General features: G+C 40.1%; 1 protein-coding gene across 3 annotated transcripts in view; it reads right to left on the bottom strand.

Moving 5' to 3' along the window:
• The window catches only part of OTUD7A (OTU deubiquitinase 7A), a 108,149-nt gene extending 90,127 nt beyond the window's left edge, over positions 1-18,022 (bottom strand). For 2 of the 3 annotated variants that reach the window (XM_033070287.2, XM_033070291.2), the window contains exon 1: positions 17,784-17,973. The gene's annotated coding sequence lies outside the window, so the exon portion shown is untranslated. Of the gene's footprint in view, positions 1-17,783; positions 17,974-17,997 lie in introns of those variants that run through there. The other variant, XM_033070289.1, reaches the window with a different exon arrangement.
• Between the last annotated feature and the right edge of the window lie 307 nt (positions 18,023-18,329).

The following is an 18,329-nucleotide window of genomic DNA, read 5'->3' as shown; positions in this document are numbered from 1 at the left end:
AGCGCTGAACTGCAGTAACAGGTTGAATGTGCAATTGTGCTGAGTACATCAAAGACTATTTTCCCTTCCAAAACACAAATATTTCTGTAGTCTCTCTCCTATGTAGATGTAGTAACTTTTTTTTTTTGAAGATGTTTTCTTTATTATGAAATCCTAAAGATTCATTATATATTGTAACTTTTATTTTACAATCGAAGCAATGATTGGAACATATTAGTTAACTCCAAAAAAACATAGAAGCAACCTTTGTTTAGATAATCTATTAATTCACAGCTATTTGTAGAGCTCCATGGTAAGCTTCACCTAAAGCAGAGTTGTAAATTTCTAATTATAAGTGAAAAAACTCTCTGCATTTCATATCTGCTTCATATTTTGCTTTTAATAAAAGGAACTGCAGCATACATACCTTCTGATGCAAAGTGAGTGAAAGAGTGTATAAAACAATTTGAGAAGGTCTCAAGAAAGAAAAAAGTGCTATTAATTTTATTACTAGGGAGAGGTACAGAGAGATGGTAGGAGAGGTACAGAGAGATGACACTAATGTAAGTAAGGACAGGATGAAGCTCTTTGGTTCCAGTCCAAATCTCTCAAATCCAATGCTCTAAATGAGAGTCCAAACTCTAAATTTAGGTGTCTAAAATTAAAATGGCCTAAGGAGTCAACAGTCTGTATCTTCCAGTTTATTTAAGAAGCTGTATAATTACTCAATTGTGTGAAGGAAAAAACCCAACCCAAATCACAAAGCTCATGCCCTAAGTTCAAGGGCCCAGGTTTAACATATTTGCTGTATTCTATGCACTGATTTTCCCTAAAGTTAAAACTTTCATCTCAGACACAGGGGTCTCTTTGCTCACAGTATTCTGAATATCAAAACCTCTCTTCACTTGCCATGGGCAGTAATACAGTTGATTAACACATCTTAAGCAGCTGTTCCCTTCAGTTTTCACAAATTTGGCAATTGTCCTCTATACACTATCTTACTCCCCCCTGTCCCTGTTAAGTGATCTATCAAGGGAAGAAGAAAGTACAATTCAGAATCTGAGTGTTAATCCCCCAAATATTTAGTAAACTAGAGTTGAGAATGATTGGAAGTGGTAAAATTGTGCTGCCAGAAGATGCAATGACAGGTTAATAGGAGTTGAGAAGCATTTGATTTAAAGGGTCATTTTAAAAAATCTTTTTACTCTCCTTTCTTCTGCATTTTTGAGAAGTTTTTAAGAGAACCAAAAAATACTTACACTTTTGAGTGGACTATTACATCTCCTGGCTGCAGCACCTGACTCTGAGATGTGCTGTTAATATTCCATGTCTGCACTTCAGCACCTGATGTATCCATCAAGATGGTGATTATCATTACATCATTTTGCAAATGCTCTTCATGGGGAAGGAAATATTTTAATAACAAGAGATCTTAGTCGATGAGCCAATAACCACATAGCCACTCAGCAGGAACCCAAGTGACCTTTCAGTGCCAGGTTTGCAGCAACAAACCTCACACAGTTTGTGCATAGCATTCACTGTCCTGTAGAAACAGAGACTGTGACAGTTCAATCATGTCTTGCATCTGTGAGGTTATTTTCATCCCAGGTCATTATTTCATTTCATATGAATGAAATAATGAGGTGGGCAATTACATTGCAAATCCTTGCTGTTAATGATCTTTATATTAAACCACATATATGAGAGAAGGAAAAAAATCCCACCAAATCAAAAATATCCACCCCCAGGACCAGATTAGAAAAAACCCAAATTCACAGAAAATACATACTGAGGAGCATAAAAAAAATCCTGCATCATTCACTCTGTAAAATCTCATTACCTCCCAAATCATCTCCCTTGGGAAGGCAGCATGGCCAGAGCTCCACTACACATTACATGCCTCTGCATTCCCTGCTGCAAGCCTGGGACAGACAGGTGAAAGGGAAAGGAAGGGCCTATGGAAAAAGCTTTCACTGACCAGCAGGAGCAGAAATTATCCTGTTCTAGATGTACTTGCACACACAATGCATGCATATACACACATAATGGTGTGGAATAAATACACAGGGGATTATGTGTGGCAAACATCTTTCTCCCCCACAGGGAAGGCTTACCATCTAGAATGTATATTATCTTTGCATAAAGGTTGATATTTTACATCCCCAAGTGTTCCTGACCCCTTTTCTCTAATTGATTAAATGAAAAATAAATTTAAAAAATATTAAGACACCTCTTTCAGTTCTGCCACAGAAGTAGAGAAAACTGCCAAAGAAGTATATTATAATTCCCTTCCAAGTTAAACAGCAGAAATGCTTTAGACTAGAACTGTGGCAAGCACACATTTTGCTCCTATTCCTTGGCTTCAGTCAGCAACACAGCTCTTGGAGCTGGCTGAAACCTTGTCATTAAATTTGATACTCAGCAACAGAAAGGATGCTAAAGCAACAGAAGAAACAATCAGGCTCCATATTGGTTTCTCTTGGGAACACTGGATGTGCCGATACCCCTCTGATTAAAACAGATCAGCAGAACCAAAAGCTACAGAAAACTACAAGGAAAGAACATGAGATGAATATCTGCTCCTTGAAAGGCCTATGGCATGAGAAAATTAGAAGTTTCCTCATTTCTGAAGCTGTTCTTCATATTCCAAATGCTTTTTCCCCAACATATCCTGAAGCATTAAAAAAAAACAACAGCCAGAGAAAGTGCTCTGCTGCTTCTACAACACAATTTAAGGAAGTCCATTAGCACTTCTTTCAAATTTATAAGCACCTTAGTAACTGAAAATAAATTTTGGACAGCCAATAATGAGATGTACAAGTGATGCTTTTCGACCTTGACTGCCCCCAAATGCTTTCTGTTTCTGGGGTCAACTGCCTCCAGGCATGAGAGAGCATCCAGCTGGACTCCTGGCTCTGAAAAGAGAGGGGAAATGTGACCCTTCCCCAGTCCACCCTCACATTAAACATGTAGGAAGCACCAGAGAAAAAGGCCATCAACACAAAGCCAGATGAAAAGATACAAAGGAATAATCAAAATTTGCAATGAGAACAAAGACATTTCCTTGCTACTGATAAGTCACCTTAATTTTTTAAAATTTTACCTGTATGCTCCTACACTCAGAGTCAACAGGGGAGGCTTTTGCATCATTAAAGGATTACAGCACCACCTGAAATTTATCATATCAAGTTGTCAAGTACTGCAGCATACTAAAGTTCTCACATTATGCAAAGTCTTCACACAGAGTAAACCTTGAAATTGTCGTGTGAGATGCAAAATGACAGTCATATGCTGTCCCTCCTGTTCTAGCACCATTCCACATTTGGATTCCTTCTGAACCAAGTAAACTTAGAAATTCTGTGTGAAAGTATGCTGCAAAGGCAAGGTACTCCCATTAGTGAAGATTAGAGACTATGACAATGTGAATGAAGGCTTTCCTAAAGGCAGCAAACACAGCTTTTGGCATCAGTGCATCAGTGAAAAGAGCTGCTCAGGTGCAAACACCAACAGGCACAGAGCAGTGGGGATGTGTGTGGGTCTGTGGGTGAGTGAAGCTGAATTCTGAACTCTCAGGCTGAAGATTGGAGCTTGCCCCCTGAAGCCTGTGCAGGTGGCTTGCAAACTTTGAGACACTTGGACTAAACTGAAATCATGTAGCACTGTCTGGTGCCAGGTCAGAGACAGACACAAGACACTCTGTGATTCATGTGACAAAGGACTAAAGCACTTCATTCTTGTGAACTCTCCTTAAGGTGAGAGTTCGAATTTCCCAGGCACACACATGTGGTTGTTTAGGGTCTCAGTCACTCATTTCCTTGGCCAATGATACACCTGCACTTGGGGTCCAACAGATTGGCTGGGATTCTCTGTAGTTGTTCAAATCCATCTTATCATGTCCCCACATACCTGCCAGCTTACAGGCTGGCTGGATTTCAGACCAGCTGCAATACACGATGTGACAGGGTCACAGTCTGAGTCTGCCAGCTAGCACAGAGGCAGAACATGCCATTCAAAAGGCTGCTCATCCATTGTGTTTCTGCACATTGACTATTTCAACAGGGGGAAAACAGGAGTTGGAGTGTTGAAATAAGGGTTCTCTGAAAGGAGTAGCAGTCTCAGAATGAAGAGACCAAGGAAAGAAGGCAGCAAAGATCACGACAAGACCATGATCTTTGATCTAGAGATGAGAGATTCATGGAGATGAATGCCAGGGGATGGCCAGGAACCCTGGCCAGTGTTCTCCAAGACTGGTAACTTCAAGGAGAGGCACAGCACAAATCAGTGTAACTTTTGACCCAACCTAGCAGTCTCAACCTGAATGTAGTGCTGGCAGCAGAGCAGGTGAGTGATATTCCAGAAGGGACCAATGTGATAAAAGCCAAACTCTTATTGTTTCTACAATAAACCCACTTCATGCTGGTTTTAGCTCTGCCTCACCTTTGACAACAGCAATAATGAGTTTCCTCTTAGTTCCCCTCAGCAAGCTGTGGCCTACCTCAGGAATAACACTACCTGTTTTGTAGATGTTTAAGCACATTTGATTCACCATTTGCAAAATAAAAACATAAACAGTAATAAAAGGAAAAAAATACATACATCTAACTCCCCCAAATCAAAGAAAAATAATTTTATACTGATAGTTGCTGCTACCTGATGGAAAAACACAGCCTAACCGATTAAAAAATAAACATAATCTAAATAAAATAAACAATAATCTAAAACTGAAGTGCACAATTAATAATAATAAAGTTAGGAATCCATTTAAGGATATCAAAGAATTCATTTTTATTTCAAGATTTCTATTTCATGTATCATGGAAAGAAGCAGGCAGGAGTATAAAAGTCTGAACAAAGAAGGAGCATCTTATTCTCCTGGGAGTTTATTTTATGTTGTAACTGGTGAAAACCCTCTTTTAAAAGGTTATAAATACCATATTAATTTCATTAGGAAAGCTCCCATGGCATATTAATTTAATTTCTGGCACTGTTATTGCATTTTTCTACATGCATAAAATCTTAGAGGTAATTTCATTAACAGTAAAGATCTGAGAAAGGCAAGTAAAATATTTTAAACAGATTGGTGACAATTCAGCTAGAAAGCATGCAAGCTTACTCTAATTCTCTTCCAATTAACACCTGACACACAAGAGCTAGCAGGCTCTGCTACTGAAGTTATCCCCAAGTTCTCTGCATTTGCAAAGACTGCATGAACAGCTCTCAAAGATTAATGACCTGCTCCTTTATTTAAGGCAGATATTCATCTTCAGTGATCACATTTGAGCTCTGCAGCTAAGCATGAAATTTAACAGCTGTCTTAGCTTATTCTACAAAGAAAGAAGACTTTTTTCCCCAAACACTTGCTACCCTAGGCACTGGACTATTCTGGACATATAAAATACTCCAAGTGCCAACACGTGCAAGGACAGTAGCAGCTTCTCCACCCTGGCCTTGATTCTGTAGCCTGACTTTGCATGCCAGCCTCTGAAGTTACCCATGGTCTCAGCAAAGGCAACAGGAGCTTCTCATCATAGGATAAATTTATAAAATGCAAGTAGGTAGAAAGCAAGTCCTATCAAAAAACATTTCACACTCTGTGATCACTTTTACAAATACAGGATGTTTATTTTGTATGTTTTAAGTCATGACAATTCTAAAAGCTGCATAGACTTACTGCTTAATTGAAACACCAGCTTAGCTACCATACAAAAGCAAATCCTTTTCTTTTAGTAGTTTTTACCCAAACTCTTCATTCAACTTCACTCTTTGTCACAAAAAAGGTAATACAAAAGGGCTTCTTTGAAAAACAAAGGTACAACCTGCGTGTCCAAGGCTGCTACTTTTCATGGATCCATGATATTAATCTAATGACTTAAGAGTCTATAAACCAGGAGTGGGAGTTTTTTTCTGAAAAGGATGCTAGAGCTCAACAAGACCTATAGAATTTTAAGAAATTCTGTTGCTGAGTTCTACGGGTAGAGAGATTTCAGGAGACCAGGCCATGAAACCTCATATATTTCCCACCAGCCTCAGAAAACTAATGAGTCACATCCTAGACATTCCTCACCAAAATACTAAATCCCCACAACAGATGCAAAAGCCTCTGAAAAATTTACCCTTTGATACATAGAAATGAAATTAATTCTGAAATGAAAACAGGTAACTGTTAAGCCCTAGTCCCCTTAACACTAAGGCAAATTTTGACAGTAGTAGTACATTTGCCCATTCTTTGGGCATTTCATTTGATGGGGTTTTTAAAGAGATACTGAAAATTCATATTTTAGAAACTTTGTTTCATGACTGATCATTCTTCACAAAGCAGTATAAGCTCTATGACTGACAAGCATGGGATTCATAGGACAACATAGATTTAGAGCATTTCTAGAAGATCCCAGAAAGGCGAAGGTTGGAAGGGAATGCTAGAGTATCTGCCATAGCTTCCCAAAGAATACACACCTGCAGCTTTAGTTCTAAACAGGCATATCTAAAAGCTAGGAAAACATTTCTTTTTGCACAGTGCTGAAGAACAGACAGCACACAAGGGGTTGGGACTTGCATGCAACTCTACTTTTTCAGACACAGAATCAGTGTTTTGAATTGGGATTTTACAGCTTGGTTATTAATGAAGTTACAACTTTATCTGGAAGTTTAATCATCAGGACAATAATAAACTTTTTAAAAGTACTTTGTATGACCTAGAAGCTTAAATCCCATTAAAAGAAGTCATGTGATCTCTTAAGGACTTGTAGTCAGCTTTTCAACTAAGGCAAGGAGCATTGGAAACTTTTAAAACAATTTTCTCTGTATGGCTGCTGATATAAAGTAATTCATTTTACTCTGTCTCTGAAAAAAATCCCAGGTTTATCTCAACTATTCGCACACAAAACTTAAATGGGCTATTGCAAAACACTAAGAAAAGAGTTACCAAGCCACTGGATCTTAGAGCTATAGTCTGCTTTTTGCTACATTTGGTCAGCTTTATTGAATCCTGAGCCATTTACATACAGAGGCAGATTCCAGAAGAATACACTCTGTGAATGGCGAGTAATGTATTTAAAGGAAATGTGCTTGTTCTTAACCAAAATATGTTTCCTGTAAATACTGTAAGATCCTGCTGCTAACTTTTTCTGTAACTACAACAAACCCTCTTGTCTTGTTTAACGTGCATTATATGCAGTGACCCAATTTTACAGTGCAAGGCTTGAAGAAGAGCTGTTAGATCTAACAAATATGTAACACCACTACATTCCAGCCAAGCAAACAGTGAGAATGTGAAAAAGCAACATAGGACTAGTGCAAATTATTAGCAATTCTCTCCATTCAGATATTTTATTAATCAGGCCATAAGATTTTTCTTACTTGGCTGCTTAGGAATTTCTAAAAATTAAATTAAAAAACCCAACCAACTAACCAAAAAACCTCCCCACAGCTTCCCTGGCAAATTACTGGAGGATTAGCTAATTCCCTACTTCAAAATAATTTTACAATGTTTAAATATTTCTACAGGTTTCCAGCAAATATTTTTGCAATTTGACAACTCATGCTTCTAGAACACATCCATAAATCTTCAAATACCGTTTCCACAACCTTTTCTTTCAAAAGTAGTGAAAGCCCCTTACAACTGCATACATACAGTTTTATATCCACAGTTACTGCATTTCATTTGCTTTGTACCTTAAGCTAGAAGATCAAACAAGGGTCACATTTTGCATAGACAGTTGGGCAGACAGGGAAGCTCCACTTTGGCGTCTCCACCTTCACAAGACTTGGTGAACCCTTCTCTGCAGTGCTGATCATCTCAAATTACAAAACTACAATTAACAGCAGGTTAAATTTATCATGGTATAGCGATAAAAACAAATTAGATAACTACAAGATACTCTAATTAGTTTGACTTACTAGGCATTTTTGCACCTAGATCTCAGATTTTACAGCATTGAATCACTTTAAAATTAGCTGCTCTTAAGACCACAAAATACGCAATAGTGATGAAGTTACAGGTTTCATGAAAATCTGTTCTTTTTTTCTTCCTCTCCCTAAACATAATGCACTTTCCATAGCCATATCCAAAGAAGATATGGCTTGGAGATAAAATATCACCAGAAATCACACCTATGTGGCAAACTATTTCATACAGTTACATTTCACCCCACTTTAAAAGTGAATATACTGACATGGCATCGTTTCAAACAGCTCAAAATAGACATTTTTCATAGATATTAGTCATGAGACACGTTTTAAAATATCTGGGCCTTAATCTGCAGCTCTCTGACAGTAAAAGAGAGTCTTATAGGTTTCAACAGAGTAATGGAAATAGCAGCAAGCTAAACCCACTTGTTGTCCATCCACTCTTAGTGTTTCAGCTCAAAATGTATTTTACTGCCACAATGATTCCCTCTGAGGTAATCTTCTGCCAGAGATACTCAGAACTCCACAAATCAAAGGCTATTTTCTGGCCTTACTCTACTAGAAGAGAAGGCCCATTTCAGTGACCTGGAGGAGGTGAATGGATTTTGCATTTTAACGCCACAGCCCTCTTTTTCTCCAGTTCCTAAGGACCATGGCATGTTGACTCTCAAGGAATTTATTACAGAATCATTTTCTCCTCCATTGATAAGCCTCAGACTCAGAAGAAAAACAGTACACAGAAAACATACATAGGTATGTTACAGTAAACTCTATAAGAAAATAACTGGGGTAATGCCAGTCATAGGACTATTTCTACCCAAAATGTACGGTAAAATTACATGTTTTCCCAGTCTTTACCTCACAAAAATACAGCAATTTATATGGAAGTAAACTTTATTATGAAATCCAAAGAAGGATATTTCACGTTTCTTTCTTTAAGGATACATTTAATGACAACCAAAAGGTTTCAGAGATATCTTCTCTCATTAGTACATACCTCTCTATTTATACTCAATAGGAAAATATTTTATCTAAAATATGAAAGGCATGTGGAATGAAACCTAACAACTTCTGAATAGCTCCAGAAGGGGTCATTTCTCATGTAAAACATATTTTAGGAGACAAACTATAGGAAGGAAAATTATAAAAGCTCAGTTTTTCAAATTCTGAATCAAAGAAAGTCGAGAGATTATCAGGTAGATGCAAACATGTCATCAACACCAGACACTTAGAGCTGAGCTGCTCAGGCTGAGTGAGTATTCATCCCTGGTGGTAGCAAAAGATATGATTTGTATTTCCGTGCTAATTGAAGTCTACACTTTGCAGCCTTGTGTGCTCATAATCAAGCATCTGATCTGCATTAGCACTGAGGGGGAGCAGCCAGCAGTACCTCAACTGGAAGCACATGCATCAGGTTTTCCAGGGTGAGTACATAATGCTTATCTGCAAACACTAGAATATCATCTTTTTGAAGTCAGAGTGCTGCCAAGCCTCACGAGCAATACATCACAGCAGTCAGGGGCATGTGCCAGTGAGTGCCACAGGCTTGCTTCAAAGATTCCCTCATGTGTAACAGGTAATTAATAGTTTGTAGCATGTGTTTTTAACCACAGAGCCAGTTCAAATAGACTTTGACCCTACTACAAAATTCTTATTAATTCTCCCAGTCACAAGTACTGAGATTCAATTTCCGACTCCTAACCACCATTTGACACATCCTCCTCTGCCAATCACAGGGATTTTCCCTTTGAAAGGTAAAGGAAGTGAGAAGAGCATTTGGAATGGACAGGAAATAGGTATCTCCTGTTACAAAGATGATGTAGCCCAGGGAGAGACAAAGTAGTGATTTATTTTTACAAACAATGCAGCTCTAGATTTATGATGCTGCTCTTTCTTCTGCATGGGCTTTTATCTGTCAATGTCAGAAGAAATTTTGAACAATCTAGAATTATAAAAATGTAAACTGTGTTGCCCAGGAGACAATACAGATCTTTACACGGAGTTTCTTCAAGAGAACCTTCACAGAACATTTTTTCACAGTCTTTTGTTTCCCCTTATTCTTGCCAAGAAAAAGCATCCTTTTAATAATCCTGATTAAATTCTGCTTTGAGCATTTAAAGGCTGACTATACACTAATGAATATCTTTGTACTTCCTGCCCAAAACTGTTATACATCTTTATCTACTAAGCATGCTCAGGTTGGAATGCCAGAGCAGAGGGATACAAGTGTGACTATACACAGTGAGAGAAACATGAGAGAAACATGAGAGAAAGAGAAAACCAGCAAAGCACTTCTGGGTGCTTCTCAGAAAAGGACGATTACTTGGATGAGTACAAGCAACTTTTCCTGCTTTATTTGAAACTCTGTCTTGAAGAACTGAACCACAACACAAACATCTAAGAAAACTTCAATTATAAACATAGATGTGAGTTCTGTATATCTGAGGTTCATATAAAGAAACCTGAAAGAATAAACTGTCTATTGCTAAGAAATACTTGGCTTCTACAGTTCTCATCAGCCACTAAGACACTCCCAGCTACGAGGCTCAAAAATTCATTCTTTCACATGGGTCTACTTTCAATACAGAAGAGACATTGCAAAAAGTCCAGTGATAGAATATCTGATTTTTTTTCGCCTGTCTCCTGAGATATCAAAACTATACATGATAAAAAGCTGTGAGAGTAGCTCATAGGGCCTCAAATCTCTATGGAAATCTGTCACTAAAACCTGGAACTGCCACCCTAAATCACTTAACATTGACATGCCTTCCCATAGTTTTATTTTTAACCTTGCTTTTTATGATTGCTGAAAAACCAAACATGAAACACCAACATTGATATCAACTATTTCAGCTGTTGTGATTTTTCACTGAAATTCTGAATTTTCAGGTTAACTTCACAGTCTCCAATTTCAATCCCTTCTTGTAAATGTGTGGTACCCAGGGTAATGAAAAAGGATACTATTTTTCAATGGCAACTTCTTACCATCAAACAGCCTCAATTTAGCAAAGTGCAAACAAGGTATCAACCTGATTTTACTGAACTTTATCCTTGTGGCTTTCTCCACTATATGTTACTCTCCTAATTTGTTCTGAAGGGAAGTTTGTCTCCAGCTGTTAACTCAGCTGTGCTTGGCAGAGCAGATGAACACACCGTACTATCTGAATCTTTCCCACATGTGAACTTTATCTACAGGTTGTATATTCTGTCATTCTTTCTGCTGAAATTATAGTAGTTTCACAACTATAAGGCGCATCGGATTATAAGGCGCACTTCTGGGTGTCGGCAAAATTCCGAACTTTTGCCGATATATAAGGCACACCGGACTATAAGGCGCACTTTTTTTTTGCAGCGAGGATCCGCCGCCGGCTCTCCCAGTGCGGTTGCTGGCTGAGGCCCCGCCTCAACCCGGCAGCTGTGGCACTGCAGCCCCGCCTCCACCTGGCTGCCGCGGCCTCACGGGCTCCTCCCACGGCTCACGGCTCACACTTCCAGGTTGGTAAATTTCCGAACTTTGTCCATATATAAGGCGCACCGGATTATAAGGCGCACTTCCAGGCTCGGGCCAAAATTTTAGTCAAAAGGGTGCGCCTTATAGTGTGAAATTACTGTACATAAAGCTGCCTTCTGCCTTTCCTTTAAACCACTTGCACTCTTCAAAGATGACAAAGATGTAAAGAGTTACTTAGAAGGACATGGAGGTGATTTCATTGCTTCACACTTAATTATAGCTTGCTAAATCAAAGATTTATTTCCTCTAAAACAATCCTGTCTTATAACGTTAAATGGGGTCGTAGTTGAAGACAGAGACATGACCCTCTTGATGGTTCATGTGACAAAACCTTTCTTTATTGTTCTGAACTGTTGTTAAAGAGAGGGTTTGAATTTCCTGGCTCATGGTGGTTGGTTGGTTGGGAGTGTGGACTGCCCATTTTCCTGGCCAGAGATACACCTGCACCTAAGGTTCAATGGAGTGGCTGGGATCCTTTGTACGTGTGCAGATCTATCCTATCATCACTCACCAGGGACCTGTTAACTTCTAGGCTGCTTGAGTTGGGTCCTGCAGCTTTAGGCCAGCTGCAACGTGACGCTGTCTCATTACCATAATGTTATCCAATACACCTGTATGTCTTCCTCTTCATGGGACTGACAATGAACAGCTCTGAGACTTAAAACAGAAGCTACTGCAAGATGAAATGTTCTCAGGTAAGAGATGGGCAGATGTTAAGGCATGGCAGATGTGAAGCTGCTCCTGACACATCTATCTACAATGCTTTGGTCTGGGTTCTGTTCTCAGGTAAGTATCTTACTCTGACTAGAAAAAGTGTGTTATGATCTCTGTATCTAAGTGTACAGCTTGATAGCCTGTGTTTACTGCTGCTTAGTACAGGGTGAATCTAGGTAATAAACTCAAGTTCACCATCAAGCAATTGTCCTTTACATTGATCTCAGCGCTAAGAGGGAAAAGCATTTAACACAGAATCAAAGTTCCTCCACACCACCTCAGAAACTTCACAGGCAATATAAGTGCACAGACATTTAATCAGTATATAGCTAGACAGATACATCTGGGTTTAACCCTCCATGTCCTTGCTTAGCAATTTCCAATGGGGTGTAAGTACCCTACAGAGTCACTAATCAGTAGTAGTGAAAGGACTCATTCCAACCAGAGACAGAGCAACTGTTTCTTGCACTTTGTTTCTTGTTGCAACAGATCTCAAAAGAGATGAGAAAAGCTAAGCCAGTAAAGTCATTAATGTTATATGATGTTATTTGGCATTCTTGTACTCAAGATTTGCATAGTTAGAGGCAGAAAAAACCCTTTACAAAGTCAGGTTTAAAATTAAATTAAAATTTGCAAATTAAAGTTCTTTCATTACTGTGCTGTGTCTATGCAGACACTGGCTGTGGGACACAGTCACAGTCCTTCTTTGCTTTAAGAGTGCTTTAGAAGGAAATTATACTTATTGGACTATTTAGAAAGTAAATACAATGGAAAAAAGTTAAGTGACTTAAGAACAAATACCAGCTCTGTAAAAAAGGCCTCCAACCCCAGCACCCTTGTTCTTGGGACTAGAAGTCATCTGTGGGATGACTGAATTGTCACTCACTCATGCATTTAATGTTTCAGCAGTACCAATAGAGCAACCTGAGCCAGGCCTGCTGTGTAATACAAAGGAATTCATTCAGTATGTTTTTCAATCAGAAATATAACATCAGCAGAATTTCATTCCTGTTTATAGGTGCTGAAACATAAAAGACAGAAAACTAGAGAAGAATTTTTCATTCAGATTTCCTAATAGGCACTGATTATTTTACCAGTTTCTATGGCACTATCACCATGGCAGCTAGCCATTTTAATCAAAGGCATCCGAACACATTTCTGATAACATCACAGTATTACATCTCCTGGTCACACACAGCAGTAACCACTTTGTACATTTCCATAGGACAGAGGCCACTAATGTCAGCAGACATCAAGATTAGAAATGGGATATTTCAAGCATCTAATTAAAGAACAAGTTCTCAGTGTTCCTTACTCTAATTCTGAAAACAATAATGGAAATATAACCATTGTGACCAAAATCAGAATCAAAATTCTTCCACAGCTTGCTCAGTTTCTACATGGGTTTTGCCCCTTCTTTGATTAACTACTCAATGCAAATGATTACTCAGCAGATCCTAAGAGAATGAAAAAAAAAACACTGCAGAGAACTGAGTATCTGCAAAAGAGTGACAGATAAAAATAGCTACTTTACCCTTTGTACAAAACCCCCATGCTTTGTTCTGTGTACAGGCTAAATTGAAGCATTGCATACAAGACTGAAATTATGAGCAGAGAGAAGCAAAACTCAGGGTTCTGACCAAAGGTATTTTCAATGTACAATGGCAAGCACTCTAATTTTGCTAAATATATCATGAAGCATTTGCAAATATGCTCAGTCTGAAAAATGCCCAGCAAATATTGAAAAATACTTCCAGCAACAGCAATCCTTCATGTCTATAAAATCTGTATCTATAAAATACATAAGAAAATACATTTTCAAACTAACTTAGAGCAAATTCATACTTTTGTCCTGAGATTTCTAGGGTTGTATTACTGAAAGTGTATTTCAAAAGGCTGAGATAAATGAAATAAATTAATTTATAAACCCCTTTAATGAAAGCTAATAAAAGCCAATAAGCAAGATGAACAAATTCTCTATTTCAAGCCTAAAGCTTTTCAAAGGGTCCATTCAAGAGATATTAAATAAATACAGATGATGTCAATAATCCAGAGTAAAACACTACAGCAAAGCACTATGGCTAAAAATCACTTGTATAACAGCATCTTAAAATAGACAACACCAACCTTCAAATAGAAGAACAAGAAACTGAGTAAGTAAACTGAGAATGAGACTTGAGATACATCACAACTAGCTTTGTCTTTTTAAACTACTTAAACTCAGAAATAATCACAGAAACAGTGCTATTAGGAGAATCATCATCATCTCCAGTACCTCCATGCTTGTCAGATTTGAGACTTTTCCTCCCTTGGGTCAGTAGTTGGGGAAGGACAACAAAAAAGTCTAGAAAATACTCGACAGTGAAAGTGTTATACTGTTACATTTACGTGTATATACTAATTAATCTGCTCTTAAAATAAAAGCAATCAGTTACCATCTAGGATTTGAGAACAGCTCTGCCATCTTACTCAACTTCTCTGTTTTGTGTCATGGCTTGCCTTAGGAAAACAATGATAATGAAATGTAGGAAAATGCAATGTAATATCCATGCAATATTTGTACTACACCTCACTGGTAAACTACTTCTGCATAAGTCCATACAGCTGAATTTTCAGACCATCTAAGCAGCCAGGTTAGTCTCCCAGTTTTTTCATTAGCACAACCTGATTCATTTGTTTAGAAGGTCCACATACCATTTAGTTCCATGCTTTAGTCTAAATATATAGTCATATCAATGATAAATGAACCAGTAAAATACAAAATCTTCAACAAAAACAAAGCCTTTTCTATTTTCAGTCCTCAATTTAATAACAGTTGCACCTGTATTTTAAGCTTACCATTTGCTTAATTAAAAGTTTATATTTAATTTTTGCTTAATATGAATCCCAAGATATATTACAAAATTTGAGTTAAAAAGAGCTTCAGATTTCATTATGTTTTTGAAATGTAGAAAATATTAAACAGAAGGAGACTACATTAAAAACTGCAAGATATGAGGCGTAGACTATCTGGAAACAAATATTCTGATGGTTCCCTTAGTCCTTTCCTTCTCTCAGGTCCAACTTTCTCTCCTGTATAGCTCAATATATGATTACGCCTTGCCAGTGTTTTTCTCCTCCCACAAAGACTACAGAGGGTCACTGTGTCTGAAGGCAAAATAACAGTATGGGACAGCACAATGATATACACATTTTTTAATTTCTTGAGTTTATGCAGTATATAACAAATTTAGTAAAAATATTTTCCCCCCAAATAACACAGATATTATACCAATGAACTCCTACAAGACTCTAAATGATCTGAAAACACCACAGGGATTATATTTTAAAAATACAGTTTTTATTTAAATTAGATGTACTATGTATAGTACTGATTAAAACAGACTACCTGATTTTAAAATAAGTAACATGAAGGGCAACTATGGCAACAATCAGCAGAATGGCTGTGCTGGTGACATCAGTCAGTGTTCACAGCCTGCCTGTGTACAGCTCTGTGAACTCCCTTACCTGGAGGCCCATTCACTGAGCAGCCTTTTTGCTGAGTCTGCCAACATGACAATAAGAGAGATGTGCCAGGATGGTGAAAGATGCAGAGTTAGGCTTACTAGGGAAGGACTAAGCACCTTTCTACCTGCTCATTACATACTTCCTTGGAGTCTCTAATATTCAGCCACCATCACCACTACATAAATTTGTATTGATTAAACCAAGACTAAAATCATCTAGAATCCATTGGGAAAAAAAAAAAATAAAAAAAAGCCAGACCAACAAACCAACCTTTTCCAAAACCAGATACATTATGATTAAGCAAACAATCAGTTACTTTTGCACTATACATACACAAAAATACAACTCTATAAGATCTGATCCCTACCCAGCCTCATCCCCTTAACAGTTATATTATATTTGAATTAAGCTGCCCTGAAGATGACTGAGTTTCTTGTAAAAACTACAGACATGAAAATGTAGCATCACAAAAGAACCAGATTCACGGAGGTGCCATTGCTACCCCACGTCATACCCCGATTGCTGTGCGTGGGCACGCACAGCCCACAGAGCTTCCATACTCCACACCAATGTTACAGCTTCAGCAAAAGCATACAGCCTTGTAATAGAAAGTGTTCCAGAGGCTGGAGGCCCTGATATGCATCTATATTCCAGATTCAAATGGGAAAAGTCTAGCTTGCCCCTGTGCGAGCAGCACAGTAACACCAGGGAAAAATCTGGCCTCCATCCATAGAAAAGAGACCATTTAGTCAATTCACACCAACAGCAGAAAACAGAGCCAGATCCAGCCTCAACAGCTAACACATTCATATTTTAATAACAGATTGTAAATAACAAAACACTCTTCCTATCAACAGCAGTTTCAATTCCAGAAGCTTAATACAATTTGCTTTAAATCTGTGCCATAGCAACCTTTATTAAATTCAATGTCATCTGTAAGGACTGAGTTAAAATAAAATGTGGGCCAAATTTATCAGACATTAGTTCCCTTTGATATAGAGATCAGAACACTGACTCTGTCATCCTAGATATGGCATGAGTTGCATATGTTGCATCCAGCAACATATTTTAAACCAGGCCTTTCAAAAACACTTCCCCTGATCATCAGTTTTGAGTATTTGTCTGAGATGGTGAAGGTTAAATGGAAAGTGTGAAAGGTTTCTTTCTGTTTACATTAAATTTATATCCATATGCTAGAAAATGTAGCACTATTCAGGCCTGGGGAGAGAAGCCTCAAGAGTCTATTACAATGTGACTGTTTTAGCTGGTCAATTTAAAGGCACATCCAGGGGACAACAGAAGAGACCATTCCCTCTGGCTGTGGGAGCTGTGTATGCCCATGCAGCCATGAACATCGCTGTGTGTGCGAGACACTGAGCAGCAGCGAGGCACTTACTGTGACACAACTACAGCAAAAGTAGTCAACAATTTATCCTTTTATTTTCAGCACTGGCTCATAGGGCACGCTGCACCTTTATGTCAGATAGGTACCGAACGAGTCTCCAGAAAGCTTAGAACAGACATATTCTATTCCTACAACCTCCAGGGTAAGTGTAGGGGTAGTGAGCTTTCTCAATTTAGATTATGTAAGGTCGTGTGCCTCACTGCATTATGTTTTATATACATTATATCTCACTGCACTACATTGCACCCTGCGAACTCCTAATGAGCGTTATTCACACAAATCCAGGCAGATTCCCTTTTGTAGCTGTTTCAGAAGGAGAACAAATGTCATATGTACATCTAATAGTTATCAAATGAGGTCAATCCCCCCAAATGTGCTGGCACGGTCCAAGAAACACAGAAGGACATAGCACCTGCCCGAATCGGCCTCTTCCCCAGGCAGCACCGAACCAGCCGGCCCGGAACAGGCTCCTTGTGCAGGCTGAAGCCGCGAACGCAGGAGCGGAGCGAGTCTGCAATGCAGAATCCCTTCCCGGAGCCCATCAATGAGCCGGGGAGACGGGCGGGGGCAGAGCCGACAGCCCTGCCCGCATCCCCGGCACGGCAAGCCGAGCAGGGGCCGGGAGCGGCTCCGAGCGGCCGGCTGTGCCCTCGGGCTGCCCGCCCGCAGCTCCGCGCAGGGACAAGGACACGGCCGCGCCGGGCCCACCTGTGCCACCTGCGCCCGGCACCGCCCGCCGCGGCACGACAGCAGCAGCCCTTACCTGCTCCCGCCGCTCCTCCCGCAAGCCCTCGCTAACCGAGCTCCATCTTCCTCCGGCCGGGAGGGGGAACGGGGGGAGGGAGTCAACCCAGCGCTGCCGTCCCCCCCCGGCTGCCGCTTTCCGTCACCGCTGTCCCCCGCCCGCGCTGCCCGGCGCAGCGGCCGCCTCTCGCCCGCCCTGCAGACGGCACCGGCAGACGGAAAGCGAGACCCACCTCCCGCCGCCTCCTTCCCATGAAGTCACCGGCCGCAGGGCCGTCCCTCCCCCGGCTGCCCGCAGCGGCCCGGGGAGCCGCGCTCCGCCCCGCTCCGCCCCCACGGCAGCCGCCGAGCCCCCGGCCAGCCCAGCCCGGGGCCGCCCGTGCCCTCCCGCCCGGGCCTGCCCAGCGGGTCCCGCCGCTCCCGAACGGGGCTGCCCAGCGGCACAGCGCGGCCGGAGCGGCCCCCGGGCCCGACACGAGCGCCCCGCGATGTCCCGCGGCAGGGGCGGATGGGAACCGCTGCTTCCTTTCCCTTTCCATCCTCCTCCTGCAAATCACCATGCCTC

Source organism: Catharus ustulatus, chromosome 12 (assembly GCF_009819885.2).
Source record: "Catharus ustulatus isolate bCatUst1 chromosome 12, bCatUst1.pri.v2, whole genome shotgun sequence".
NCBI classification, from domain to species: domain Eukaryota; kingdom Metazoa; phylum Chordata; class Aves; order Passeriformes; family Turdidae; genus Catharus; species Catharus ustulatus.
The sequence above is the reverse complement of the archived record's forward strand: the minus strand, read 5'-3'. Positions and strand labels throughout refer to the sequence as shown.